The sequence below is a fragment of the Eschrichtius robustus genome, chromosome 14, assembly GCF_028021215.1.
Source record: "Eschrichtius robustus isolate mEscRob2 chromosome 14, mEscRob2.pri, whole genome shotgun sequence".
Lineage (NCBI taxonomy): Eukaryota > Metazoa > Chordata > Mammalia > Artiodactyla > Eschrichtiidae > Eschrichtius > Eschrichtius robustus.
In genome coordinates, this window is record NC_090837.1 from 14471253 (window position 1) to 14484334 (window position 13082).

The following is a 13082-nucleotide window of genomic DNA, read 5'->3' on the forward strand; positions in this document are numbered from 1 at the left end:
TCCTTTACTCGGCGGCGGGGGCGGCGGCGGCGAAGGGAGCGGCTTCAATCTGAAATTACTTTTCCTTTAAATTAGGAAGCAAAACGAGAGACGGAAGGGGGGCTGATTAGAATTGGATAGAATAGCAATTTCAGATACTTTAAGTTTTAATGGAAAAAGAATGCTCGCTCCCTAAGTCAGTGTTTCCCGCACGAATCCGAACGTTTTTTCGTTTTAGGCTCGCTCTCCCTTTGCACGTCGATCTGGGAAATTCAAGTCAATTTCTCCTTGCCCCAGTGTGCAAAAAAAAAGCAAAAACAAACAAAAACTAGCAGAATCTCCTCGTGGCCAGCCCCGGCTTGGCAAGGCAGCAACCCTCCAAGCTTCAGGAGAAGGGGACGAAATCGAACGCCCCCCTGTAGTCCCCGGTGTCTCAGATTGGACCAGGCTGACCTAAGACACCCCTCGGAGGCCTCAGCCCGAATTGTGCGTGCGAAGCGCGGCCAGCTCTGCGCAAACTTTGCGTCACGGGAGGGAGGAGGGCAGTTTTCCCCGCAAGGGAAAGGTAATTCCAGGGCGCATAGTTGACCCCCTCCGAGGGAAAAGTCACCCAGGAGGCTGACACCCTCCTCCAGTTCTTCCCTCCAACCAGCCTCCAGGCTGTTTGGGGAGTTGCCTTTTGAAGTTCGATTTATCTTTGAAACATTCAATAAAAAATGGTGAGGCCATGACAGTCTTTGGTCTCCTGCCCTCCCCACCCCAGCCTCGCCTCGGAGGTGTGTGTGTGTGTGTGTGTGTGTGTTGGGGGCGGGGGGGGGTGTTTAAGGAGGACGGGAAGGTTCTCCAGGCCTTTGCTTGCCCCGGGGGCCTTGACTTGAGGACGCAGCCGGAGCCTGCCTGGCGGCTGCCGCCCTACCCCCCTTCCCTGGAGCCCGCCAGCCCGGCCCCAAGTCCCTGTCACCTTCGGGCCCCTTGAATGGCCGGCAAGGAGGACCCCCCCCCTCCCCTCCCTCATGCTGTACTTGGAAGGGGATCGAGGTCGAGACCTTTTGGAGAGGGGGGCACAGCCCCTTCCATCTCCAACCAGGCACGTGGGGAGCCCCATTGCCTCTCCTGCGCTGTCTCCCGGGGCGGGAGGGAAAACAATCAGGGTCGGAGGTGGGTGGGGGGAGCTTTGCCAGGCTTGGGGATCTTTGGGGCGCTAGCTCCCCGGAGGGCCCGAAGATTTCCAGGGCGTGCGCCCTACGCGCAGCGGCCGCAGCCGACTGGGACTGGTTGTTGGCCCAGCGATTACGCGCGGTGCCTGCGCCCGGGAAGGTGGCAGTTGGCTCGGGGTGCTCGGCAGCGCTCTCCCCGAGCCGGGGTAAGGGGATGGGGGGGTGGGGGGCAGAAAACAGCCTCAACCTCAAGGAGGGCAGGAATGCTTTTCTTTCACGGTCCAGATTTGCTCACCTCCTCCCCACTTCACCCCCAAATTCTGGGACGGTGCTCAGACGTGTATCTAGCCTCTCCCAGTGCTTGCCTTTTTTTTTTTTTTTTTTAATCTCCCGTGTATCTCATTTGTATATAGTGATGTTAATGAGTAACTCTGGTGGCGCTGATGGACTGGGGGTGAGCGGCTCGCAATCTCTCTGGATTTCGTTGCCTATTACTCACCTGGCGCCGGTCGCAATCTCGCCGCGGGCTTTATGGTGGCGGCGGCCGCCGCGGAGGCCACTCGGGGCCGGCGCCTTCGCCTTTTTTTTTTCCGGGCTTCGAGTGCCACCTATCTGTCTGGCTCACGAACGCGCCCCGGTGGCCGCCGCTTGCTCGGCTCCCCAGTGCCTCCCGGGTTCCGGAGCTGAGGCGTTTCACCTTTGCCCCTTCTCATCCTCTCCAACCCCAGCCCGGGCTCCCCTCCTCCTCTGCCCCCCGCGCCATCCCCCACCTCCCACCCCAACGTCGGAAGAAGCCGCCGTCGTCTCTTTCCTGGATATCGCTTTCACTCCTGTTTGGGCCTCAGATGAGAAAAACAGTCCTTCCCGACTTCGGGTTTCCAAAGAGCCTTCGGAAATTCAATGAGGGGGATCCTCTCTCATAATTTTCTCCCAAATACCTTGCCGCTCCGTGTAGAAACCTCTACCAGTTCCCTCGACCCTGTCGGGCAGGGGATAACCTGAGTTCATGCTGGGTAGATGGCGAGAGAAAGGATTCCCCCCTCCCCAATATACACCACTCAGATTCTACCCTGGATGCAACTCCCCTTTGCCTGATGCGCTCTCTCTTTCTTACTTTACAACTCTGTTTTGGTTTGGTTTGGTTTGTTTTTTTTTCGGTTTCTACCCTGGCCGCGTCTATAAAGACGAAGGGCACATGTCTCTCGTGAGCAGCGGTCCGTAAAGGGCCCGGGCCGGGGTCAGCTACCGCAGCCTGCAGGGCCGAGCGACTTCGTGATTTGTAGATTTAAGGTGACAAATGCGGGTGCCGGCCTGAGCCCTCCGGCCCCCGCCCCTTGGGAAGGTCGGCTCCAAGCCTGGCTGCGCCCAGGCGTCTGAGACCGGCGGAGGGGGAGGGGGCGGGCTCGTCTTTTGCTGTGCTCGGAGCCGCGAGTGAAGGCGTCCGGGTTCCTGCTGACCTCCCGGCGCTAATTGCAGGGGCCGAAGGGCGCGCTCGGCAGAGGCCGGGGTCACGACCCTGCGCTCCCTCCTCCCGGGTCTCGACAAGCCCGAAGGAGCCGGGGGTGCGCACGCGGGGGTGCGAGTGCGAGTGCGCGTGTGTGTAGAGCCTCCCTCTGGATCTGCGCTGTACTGGAACCCACCCCTCCTTTGTGGGGCGAGTTCCCGGCGCGTAGGCCCTTACAAAAATTCCATCCAAGAAGGAAAACCCTTGTGCTGACCTTTCCCCTAAGCTTAGCAGCAGACAGGCAGCCGCCTTTGGGCGCTGCAAGAGGCTTGAAACGCTTCGCGTCCGTGCGCTTTTCTGCCTCGCTGGTTTCCAAATTTGACCTCACGGCAACCAGCCAAGAGAGTGGCTATTCGGGTGTAGATGCGAGGCCGCGATCGCGACCTGGCTCTTATACACATAGCTCTAGAAAGTTCGTACCTATGGGTAGCTCTTTGGGCGTTCTGGGGTCAGGAGCTACAGGTGTTAGAAGTAGATGCGTGTGCGCGCGCGTGTACGTACTTGTGCGTGCTCTACCAGTAGACGTCTCTTTCAATTTGTATTTCGAAGTTCCTGCGCAAGACAGTTCCGGATGTAGATGCCTTTGGTTGTTTTATAATCAAGATGCGTATAATCAACATGTATATGTTGCAGATGTCGGCGTCCAAAGTACACGGAACAGCAATAATAAAATGAGCTGGCATGCCAGCATACCAGAGGCCCGTGCACAAGCTAGGTACTCGGTTCAGGCATCCCACAAAAGAGATCTCCTTTAACACCGCCTCACAATTAACCCTATGGTGTGTGAGGACGACCTTTATGCCTTGTTTTACAAAAGAGGGAACTGAGGCTCAGAACAGTGAAATCACTAACCCAAGAGCACCCGGGACACTGTGTTGCCAGGATTCGAGACCAAGGCGGCCCCAGAATCCAGTGGAACCACTGTTTCTAGTTCAGGTGGAGGTGTACATACCTGCGGTGCATATATCCAAGACGTAGAGAAATCTATGGGCGTGTTCTGGATTTCGGTGTGCGTCTCACGCGCTTTTCATAGGAGAACATTTTATATTTCTTCGGGCGTCTCTCGTGCAGTGAGAAAGCGCAGTTTCTATCTCGGCGTCCCATTCTCCAGCCCTCTCTCCCCCGTGCAGTGCCGTCGAGGAGGAGACCGCACGCTTGGGGCCCTGGTTCCCAGGCAGACGAAGCGAAGGTTGGCTGGTGACAAAACCCCACTTACAAATGCTTGCGGCGGGGCACGGAAGCTGATACAGTGTTCTCGTCCCGATCTGAGTCGCGAGGGACAGGGAGTTACAACCGCGCGGGCGTGCGCCAGGGCAGCAGGGCGACCACGCTAACTCCAGTTTCCCTCTCCCGCCGGGTGGGAGAGCGAGACTCGGGCTTTGAGTATCTCAGGCTTTTCTCCACCGGCCTTCGATCCTCCCCTGCGTCCCTAGCACTTGCTGAGCTCCATCTGCCCAGGCGCGTAAGCCGGGGACTGCAGGTGGGGACCCTGCTGGCGCAAGAATCGTTTGTTCCTTCCTGGTTCGACCCTGCTCAGCTTCCAGGAACTTAAGCAAATTTGGTTCCTCGGCCCCTCTTTCTCTCAACTCTTTGGCCCCAGGTGGAAGCCGAGCGCTCGGCTAGTGGGGAGATAGATCCGCTGGAGGCGGGAGAAGGGGTACGGAGGGCGCAGCCCCACGCAGGAAACGGGGTGCCTGGTTATGAGACAGCGCGGCCCAGGTTCCCCAGCCTGGGCAACTGTAGGCCCCATGCACCCAAGGAGCCGAGGCCCGGGTCTGGCTGCAGGCTGGGCGGGGAGGGCGGCGGGGTACGGGGAGGACACAACACATTGTTCGGGTAGGGAATAGGGACCCATCTTCCTTGCGCCCAAGACGCAAGGCGCTTTCTGTCCCGCGGCTGGGATGAAGTCAGGCGGCCTGTGCCGGTCCGATCGCGCAGCTTCGGGGTAGTCCCTGGCGGGGGAAGGCGGGGGAGGGACTTAGAAAAGGGACATTGGTACCGTCCGAGCCGTCCGGCTCTCCACACCCCCCCATCCCCCCAGTCCAACGATCCGAGTCAGCCAGTCTATTTGAGCTTTTGAAATGCGATCCCCCGCGCCACTTCGGTTTCCCGCTAATGGCCCGGGCTCTGGTTTCGGGTTAGGGGATTTCACCCGGAGGAGAGGGGCTGCTTCCCCGGGGCCCGCGCCAGCCCACCCCCGTCTAGGCGCTCTTCCCGCCGGCGCGGCGGGCCCAGGACGGTACGCCGCCTGCCCCTTCAAGGTCCCCAAAGCGTCAAGGACACCCAGGCACGGAACTGACACTCGTGCACTGACTTCCTTCTTGCCACTTTCGCTCCTTGCCGACCACCCCAGTCCCCAGCGCGGGCGTCTTTGACGTCACTTTTCTTTTCTTTTTGTGCCGGGACCAGGCGCCCCTCACTTTCCCAGGAATTCCAGGGGAGCGCCCGCTGTCACGGCTCGTTACTTTAGTCGCCTCCATGCCCCAATCCTCCCAACCCGAGGTGTGAGCGCCAGTGTTACAGCGTGTCTGCCGGACGGTGTACCTACACCGCAACGCTGCCTTGTCCCAGGCGGCCCTCTCCCGAAGGCCCGCACCCTTTAGCTATGGCCATTCTTTAGGGTGAGGGCTCTTAACTGGAGGCCAGAGCTCTTGACTTCAGCGGATCCCCAGAAATCATAGACAAAAGTTTGTTACTGTGCATATATGCAGATTTGGGGGAGGGAACCCGACAATTTTCCTCAGTTTCTCAGACATGTCTGAACCCAAACAAATTAAGGTGCACTCACTGCTCTGAGGACAAAAAGAAATGGGGGGAGAGTTTAGGGTGGGTCCTGGAGACTCTTGTCTTGGCCAGGTCGAATTTAGCTTTAGGGACTAGCTCCAACTCTCTCCTTATCCTTCTCACTCACCTTCTCCAAGGACACTGTTTCCTTGCTTATTTTGAAGCTGAGCTTCCAGACCCGGAAGGCCTCAGGAATTGTCTAATTAGATGACTAATTAATGATATTAACTTATCAACCAAATGATTATGAACAGTCATTATCACTCCCAATGAATTCTGTGTTAATTTCCTGTTGCTAAGGTCAACCCCACTCAACTAGCGCAGGTAATCAAAGGAAACCACTTTTCATAAAACAAAATTGCTTTTTACTACACACCCTCCTCCCACCTCAAGATCTAGGGCAAGGGGAGACACAGAGGAGTCTCCTTTGTGGAGAGACCATTGGGGTCCAGGTTAGGGGTTCCCCTGCATCTATATCCCCGTACTAGCCATCTCCACGTACATCATGGTGATCTGGCAGTTTTCATCTTTGTTCAGATCTTCTGAAGGTCTTAGTTTTTAAAATTAAAACCACATCTGGTGGTATTGGGGACCTGAATTTTGGAAGATAGATGCGTATGTGTTGGCGGGGGGAATAGTTTGGGGTCTGAGGATCACCTGAGCCTTTTCTCCAGGGCAAAAAAAAAAAAGAAAAAAAAAAAAAAGAAAGAACAAGGTGAAGGCTGGGATTTCTTCCAATGCAGAAACTTCCCTTTATCTTTACTGCCCAGCAGAGCCTAGAACAAAGTAGGCACCTACCCAAAGTGTGTGTGAGGCCAGCCTAAACATGCTCAGGAACCCCATTAACTTGGAAGGCTGAGGTTACAGTGGAAACATTTTAAAACGTCGCCTGCATTTTTCTCTGTCATGCTTCCCTCTTTTGTTTTATTTAAGCAAACACACCAACCACACATGAAAATTCACTAGCACTTAAAGAAACGTCCTAAACAGGGCAGAATGTTTGAGGAAAGAGGGACGGGTTCTCTTGTTTCTTCCTCTCTGATAAAGTAAGACCCCAGCGGAAGCCCCTCATCACCCCAAGCCTTGCCTAAATAAACCCCTTTTGGTCGTACTTGGCCACTTAGACATGGATTTCATCCTGGCATCAGGACAAGATGGATTTCATACGAGGTGATGTAAGCAGAGGCTCCCAACCTCTCTCCACCGCTGCCATCTCAGCCCCCCTAAATCCACGAATTCCCCACCGACCTCAAGTTCGCTCCAAACTTTCCCCCAAGACTTTCCTGCAGACGTATCACAAGAAAAGTGTGGATGGTGAGACCGGTGTTTGAAGACAGCCTGGGCCTTGCCTCAGGGAGCTGAGGACGCTGCGCGCTTCCCCCTCCCCCGCCCCATTTGTCGATAAACAGGCCATTTCTGCGCTGGTTTTATTTGACATAAAAGCCCCCCTGGTGTTACTTCCCCCGATTTCTTGACACATACTGGTCTCTGAGTTAGAACAGAGACCTAAGGTGAGAAAGCTCAAACAGGAAGGGGAGACTGCAGTCAATCAACACTAACTCTTGGTTTCTCCCGGGAGAAAAAAAAAAAACTCAAGCTACCTGTTTTGCAGAGCTCAGGGGAGGGAGGATACAGAAAAAAAAAGCAGCTCAGTTCCAACCGCTCTCCCTCGCCTTTGCTTGGCCGTTCCTTTGCCGCCATCTGCTGGTTCTATGGGGAACTGTAGGGGGGGCTTTTTCAAGACTTGGCAAGACAGAGGGTCACTCATTCATTATTCATTTATTTATTCAGCAGATAACTGTACCTGAGACACAGTCTCTGTTCTCATGAGATTTGCAGTCCAGTAAAGCCGGTTTCATGGCCATCCCCTGAAGGTAAGATACAGAGGGAGCAAGGTGTCAGAGGAAAGCCAGGTCCAGCCTGCCACCTGTTTTCATGTGGCCTGTAAGCTAGAAATGGTTTTTACATTTTTAAATGGTTAAAAAAAATCAAAAGAAGAATACTTAGTGCCATGCAAAAAGGACTTGATATTCACATTTTAGTGTTCAGAAATCAAGTTGTATTGGAAATCCAGCCACACCCATTCACTTACATATTCGCCCCGGCTGCCAGAGTGAGTTGTTTTGACAGAGACTGTATGACTTGCAGAATCAGAAATCTTTATTATGTGGTCTACTGCAGAAAAAGTTCGCTGGCCTCACATCTAAAGAAAGGGGTGCCTACTACACCCAATTTTAAAAAATTATTAATTTATTTACTTGGTTACACTGGGTCTTAGTTGCGGCAGGCGGGCTCCTTAGTTGTGGCGTGCATGTGGGATCTAGTTCCCTGGCCAGGGATCGAACCCGGGCCCCCTGCATTGGGAGCGCAGAGTTTTAACCACTGCGTCACCACGGAAGTCCCTACACCCCATTTTTCAAGATGGAAAACTGTGCTACAAATCCCGAGAAAGTCTGGAGGACTTTGGGAGAAGAAAAAAATGTAGACCAAATAAATAAAGCATAGAAATTGTCAAAGCTATTTTTAAAACAAACAATGCAGACCAGGGGCCCCATTGCTTGAAGGCTGGACTCAGAATGGGTTAAATGAAGCTAAGGATAACAATTTCAAAGTTGCTTTGAAATGGAAATGAGCTACAGAGCGGTAAGACCCCCAGCACCTAGTAGGTTCTCAATAAAATAACCATTCACAAAAGATCACCTCCCCAGGGCAGGAGCACCAGATCCTGCAGAAAAGACACTGGTTGCAAGATGTAGACAGCTTCGGTTTAAAAAGACTCTGACGAAGGTCAAGAATAACAGATTGTGGGAGTCTAAGGAAAGGGAATGGTGTGGGCTTGGGCAGACTCAAGGTGAAATCAGCTTTGTTTTAAATTCTTCACTCAGTGAAGGAAAAGCAGAATGCCTACAGCTGCAAGACAAAGGCTGAGGCTTGCCATGAATGACTTTTTTTGTGATTTGCTTTGCTTTGGGCTGAATGAAGGCGACATAAGTTCATGTTTATTCCTTTCTAAGGCTTGCAGCGATTCCAAACACAAAAGAGGCTACAACCATTTCTCTCTCTCTCATTCTCTCACTCCTTCCTTCTTCCCTCCCTCCCTTCCTTCTTTCCTTCCTTCCTTCCTTCCACCTTATTCCAGATAACAGCCTTCACTCTGAGGGTCAGGGCAGGAAACTGAGGCTTCGAGAACTTCAGTGATTAGCCCAGGTTTCCGCATCCAAGGCGTGACTTCATCACAAAGCATGGGGCTTCTCTTCTGTGTTCTTTCTATGAGGACGCCTTGCCTCCCTCTCAGCTTTGGCCTAAATGAGAGCCTCCTTATTTATCATTTGGAAGCCCCAGGATGTACAGAACCCAAATCCAAGCTGAAATGAAGGCAATTACCCAGATAATTTAGGTAAACGTTGGGGTTGTGTTGTGAGTGTTTTAACATCCAGGTCTGAATTATTGGTGTAATTGTTTCCACTCCTCCCCCTCATTGCTCTGTTCAAGAGGCAGTTCTCCCGACAGCCCCTGTTTGTTTTGTCCGGGTTGAACAGGGCCCAGTAGCTAAGGAGAGCCGGCTAGAACAAAACCCCGGGGGGAAGGAGGCCAGCCGGGCAAACTCTAGAGGGCCAAGCCAATTTGTGTTTGAGGTCAATAACCTTTGTGTTTCCATCAAAACCCCATGCATGAGGCACACTCCACCCCTAGCAATTCTACAGTGAAAAACGCTTGCTTCCAACGTATGGAACATCAAAGCAGCAACCGCACGTGCGCATCTCCGTGTGTGCCCGCCCGTTAGAAAAGAAAATTAAGCAAATAAAGGAGAATTTTTTAAAAACTGAAAATAAACCTTCTCTAATTTCTTAGAAGAAGAGAGTGAATTGTGAGGTCGTTTTGTCCCCTCCTCCTCTTCACCCCCCAGCACACACACCCAGGCTTCCAATCTGCTTAGGAGGAAAAAAAGCTTCAGCTCCTGGAAACTTCATTTCCCTCCTCTTAAAACAGGGCCGATAATAATCCTTGCTTTCTGGGGTTGGTGGGAGATAGTATAGATGCAACAGAGAATCCAGGACTGGCATATAGTAAGTCCGATGCCCGCCTGCTCTTATTATCAGGGATGAGGTCTGAGATAGTGTCTGCTAAAGTGGACATAATCCCGTACATTTCCAGAAACAAGGCAACTACTCCCAGGCCTCCCAGCCAGTATCTTTCCTGGTTGGCTAGTACACACAGCGAAACAGGAAGGCTGGTGCCCCACGGACACCCGAACAATGGGAAATCCATGCGTTAAAGTTTTATAGGCTGTGGTAGTTTAGTTCAAAAGAAACAGAGTCTGGAGAAAAGCAAGCTGGGTCCAATGACATCAAGTAGAACGAGGAGCTCCGAGTACATAAGCTTCTTGCCTCTGTTCGTATTTATTTATCACTGCTGCTCATGCCGGTCAGGGAAGCAGGAGGTTGGCAGGCTTACCCCTCGGTTAGAGATAAGGAAAGGAAGGCCCAGAAGGTCAAGGTTTTATGTTAGGGCCTGAAGCCATTTCAGGGCCAGAGAACTCAGTGTTCAGTAAAAACAAGGCCAACTCAGCAAGCGAAAAGGAGGATAAAAATGTTGAGTGTGGATCAAAACATTTGCAGGGACGATAAAAATCGAACAGGTATATTATCTCCAGTCACTTCGTGTCTATGACAACCTTTCATTTGGAACAGCCGTTCTCGTCCCAAGCACACATCAGATTTGTATCCAGCCTCAGACTTGTTGAGTCAGAGTTTGGGGGACAGGCCCTGGCCTCGGTACTTCTTAAAAACTCCCTGAGTGACTCCAAAGAACAACTAAACCACTGATAATAGAGCTATTTTTTATTTTTTTTTAATTAATTAATTTATTTATTTATTTTTGGCTGCATTGGGTCTTCGTTGCTGCACGCGGGCTTTCCTTAGTTGCGGCGAGCGTGGTGCATGGGCTTCTCATTGCAGTGGCTTCTCTTGTTGCAGAGCACAGGCTCTAGGTGCGCGGGCTCAGTAGTTGTGGCTCACGGGCTCTAGAGCGCAAGCTCAGTAGTTGTGGCACACGGGCTTAGGTGCTCCGCAGCATGTGGGATCTTCCTAGACCAGGGCTCGAACCTGTGTCCCCTGCATTGGCAGGCAGATTCTTAACCACTGCACCACCAGGGAAGTCCCTGATAATGGAGCTATTGATAATCTCTCCAGGGTACTCAAATCTCATTGATAAGTCATGTTTAGCAGTGAAAAAAGGAACACTAATATTTTCTTCTTTTTGATTCGAAAGAGGCTTTGAAAAGAACAAGAAGGAAGGCATTGAACCCCAGGCCTAAAGTTTGGGTTATTAGGTTTCTTCCCCAGGGTCTGGTTTCAGTGGATCCATGACCCCCTGGCATCATAGGCAGAGTTGACAGATGATGTGTAGATGGGCATTTTTCGAGGGAGATGGTCCATCGTTTTCATCAAATTTTCAAAGTAAGTAGGTACCCCTGCCCTTCTTCCCAAACGTTTAAAAGTCACTGTTCCAAGATTAAGTCAAACTAAGTATATTCCAGGAAAGAGATTGTCGAGGGATCAAACTCCATCTCATGGCACTAAATCCACTGCTGTCATGTTCAGACCTGGGCTAAAACTGCTCAAGGTCATGGCCTTATTTTCTTTGGTTCTCCTGGCTCCACTGACCCTGGTGACCATGCCTCCTCAATGTCTCTTTCTCCCCTCAGTTCCCATGACCCCACGGCCCTCTGGTTCTTCCCCTGCATCTCTGGCCATCTTCCCATCAGTGCACTTGCAGGTTCCTGCTTTTTCCCCATTTGTATGTGATGCAGCCTCTTGATTGCCACCTCGGTCCACCTCACCCCTCTGTATGTGCGTCTTCCTTGCTCCTTAACCATCGCCATGTTGCCAATTTTCAAAATCCGTCCTTCTCCAGGCAGACAACCAATTTTCTGTCTTGCCACTTAGAAAAGAGAAGTGCTCTCCCCTCCTTTCAGGGTCATTGGGAAGACTAAGACTGACATTGTATGACAAGTGAGCCCAACACCGAAGGTCTTCATTTGCTTGGGCTGCCGTAAGAAAGGACTGACTGGGGGGCTTCAACAACATAAATGTATTGTCTCACAACATTGGAGGCTGGAAGTCCAAGATCAAGGAGTTGGCAGGGGTAGTTTCTTCTGAGGCCTCTCTCCTTGGCTTGCAGGCCGCTGTCCAACCAGATGGATTGTCCAAACCTGCACAGTTACAAAGTGGATTCAAATCCCAGAGCTCTCCTCGGCATGCCTGGGTGTCACCATAGAACAGAATTCCCTGTTTGTTCCGCACAGAAGACGTGACACACAATGGAAAGCTTTGGGCAGAAGAAGCCTGTTGAGGAAGCAGATGTGCCTGAGGAACCCAGGGTCTACCAGGTGGTGAGCTCTGGGAAGGAGCTTCAGGTAAGTTCCTTCTTCTCCTCCGGACCTCCATGTTCATCACTGTGAAATGGGCACAATGGGCCAGTGGAATTCCCAAGGCCCTCGGCAACATATCACAGTCAGAATCAAGGCCGAATGTCTGGCCCATTTCAGTTCGCTTCTTTTTTTCTAAAAGATTCCTCATGTTTAGCACCAAAGTCCTGCCTCACCCAAGGAGCTACTGTGTTTCATTGGCTGAAGGCCATGAGACCTCAGAGAAAATAGGGAAGGCACACATTTATAGCCAAGGAACCCCATAACCATCATCTGCTCTTTCCTCTCGACTTCAAAACCACCCCCGTTCCATTTCCTTTTGGTGCCCGTCCGTATTCGTTTTTTTACAAGCTCAGAAGGGACTGCAGACACCCCCTCCCTCATCAGGAATGCCAGCTTTGTTGTCCAATGTCAGGATTGGCGCCCGCAGATGGGGGCGTCTTTGGCAAGAGGTTTAATGAGTTTTCCGTCTTCAGGGTGGCGGGTGCTTCCTTGATTCCACGCCCGCTCTCTCCCATGCTTGGACCGTGGGCTCTGCCGCCAGGCGGTCCCAGAGAACAATCCACTCTTTCTGGGACTGACATCAGTTCATGGGAGTGGGGAGGAAGTAGCCGAGAGCGGGGGCGGGGGCGGATCCTGCTGACACTGCGGGGAGGCCACAAAAGCTGGCATTACCATGTCAGTCCCTCCAGTAAGGGCCTTGTTTGTGGTCCCTTGTTTGAGGGTCATAGAGAGCCGGGCTGAGCGGAAATAGGGGAAGAATGCAGCCCCATTGTCCACGGCTGGGAGACTCAAGTGGGTCCCTGGTGAGGTGCCCCCTCCCAGGAGGCTCTCTTGACGACCACTTCAGACAGACCCCTGAGTCTTCAGGGAGTAACGAAAGGCAAGTGGGGAGTGGGTGGGAGCTTGCACACTCCCCCCTGGGGCTCCTGAGGGCTTAGGGCATGAGGCTTTAACTCAGAATCGAGAAGTATCCACACTGTTCACTCTTTTTAAAAAAAATGTCCACTTTGTTTTTGGAAAACCTCCCCCGCTCCCCGATTCCACCCTTGAAATCTCAAAACATGAGGCATTGAGGCATTGAGGAACGGACTCAGAAATAATAAATGGCCAGTATTAGGGACCGAGTCCTTTTTCTGGACAGAAATGGCTTAGTATGTATTCAAGATGGGACCTTTAGATGACCTGGGTCTGTATTCTGGGGGGGGACATGGCAACCACAATATCG